Genomic DNA, 2,062 nt, shown 5'->3' on the forward strand with positions numbered 1-2,062 from the left:
AACTACCAAGAAGAATTTAATGTTTTTTAGGGTAGTTACAAGTGATAATGTTTTCTTGACAGAGGTAGTTGGAGATTCACAACAAAACTAGTAGAAGACAAGCAAGATCATATTGGAGGCTTTGCACTTTTGGATACATATCAAATTTTCCTTTAGAGGAGGGTTTTCTCATGTATTCTAGGGAGATTTTTTCAACATTCTAGAACATTATTGATGAGATTTGATTGCTAGTAGATGAGGGATGAGATAATTTCTACAACAAGAGAAGACTACGTTCATTAATGGGGCCTAGATTTTTGAATGAGTGCCATAGGGGAAGTTTTATCAATAATGTACAGTGTAATATTCTACCAGAACTGGGAGAAGCTAAATTTTTCATTTCTACAATCAAATTTTGCACAGGTCTTCAATATCAGAAGCTATAAGAAATTGTGTGCTTCTGAGGCATCATCAATATTTATGCATATTTTTTGTTTTAGAAGGAATAATATCATATTGTACTTAGTTTAAGATAAGATTAGACCCATTGAAATGAGTACCAAGAAGAATTGAATGGTTTTTAGGGTAGTTACAAATGATAATGTTTTCTTGACAGAGGTAGTTGGAGATTCATGACAAAAGTAGTAGAAGACAAGCAAGACCATATTGGAGGGTCTGCACTTTTGGGTATATATCAGATTTTCCTTTAGAGGAGGGCTTTCTCATGTATTCTAGGGAGATTTTTTAAACATTCTAGAACATTATTGATGAGATTTGATTGTCAGTAGATGAGGGATGAGACAATTTTTACAACAAGAGAAGAAAAAAATTTAATTGTACACTTGGCAATAGTAGATCCAATCTAGGGACCTCTTGCTTGTCTATATGTCTCTCTTCTTTCCTCATTGTAGGGGGTTCCAATTCTAGAGAAATTTTCTCATGACTATGATACCATTTTTTCATCTTTCTCTACATATGAACAACAATGAAAAATTTCTATGTATACTCTTGGTATATTGAGTTTGTTCTCAATTATTTACATAGATCTTAAGTGTATTACTTCAAAGAGATGAATACAATGAACAACCAATTTCTTAGATTCATTCTGATTCTCATCTCCTTCCATTGTTATCTACAATGTTTTGTGGTTTAGGAACAAAGAGATTAAACCCATTTGTAACCCCTTCAAGTTGTATTTCTTATTAGATTTTTCTATTGGAACAAAGAGCCAAGTAAATGCTTACTTATCTTGATAGGTTATAGGTTTCATCAGAAGGATATTGCATAAGTATGAGAGTTTTTATGAACATTGATGTCTGATTCACAAGGTGATAGGATAGATCCAAGGTCCTAATACATGATATGTGTCAATTATTTCTAGGGATGTGTATTTTTAAGTTGTGGAATTTCCCAATAGATAAGGCATTGATCAGTTGTAAGCTCAACATGTTCTTGCTATTGCATATTTGGATTTTGTTGATATCAATATTTAATCGAATATTTTTTCCCTTTTATTTTAAGAGTTAAAGAGAAGTTTCCCTCAATTAGTTTATTAGATTCATGTGTCTTATTATTAGCTATTTCATGTCCATGAATGATTGTATAAACATAGAAGATTTAGGGTTTTTTATCTGTCATATAGATTTAGTTATATGCCTTTACATTGGTACCATATAAAGAATTTGAGGTCCACCCACCTAGGTCTTACAATGCCTGAAGAAGAAGAAGGAGAGTAAATAGCCTTATAGTTGGCTTTGGTGTTTGAATAGGTGCATTGAACATGAGAATTATCTACCCCTAGGTGTATCTGTTCTTATCACTAGGTTATTAAGAGGTTGTTAATTTAGGAGCCAACACTGTCAATGGTCAACAAACTCTGGCACTTAGTTGAGGTTGAAGCTCAATCCACATTGATCACTTTTAAGTAGCTCAAACTCAGTTAGCACTATGTGACTTAGTGAACACTTAGAAACTTGGTAGCTATTTAGTCACTTGGTTGACACTACATGACTCATTCAACACTGGATTCACTAAGCTAACACTGTGAGCTTAGTGGACACTTTAGAGTTTGGTTAACATGGTA

Source organism: Cupressus sempervirens, chromosome 5, assembly GCF_028749045.1.
Source record: "Cupressus sempervirens isolate cs-2001-9-10 chromosome 5, ASM2874904v1, whole genome shotgun sequence".
NCBI lineage: Eukaryota > Viridiplantae > Streptophyta > Pinopsida > Cupressales > Cupressaceae > Cupressus > Cupressus sempervirens.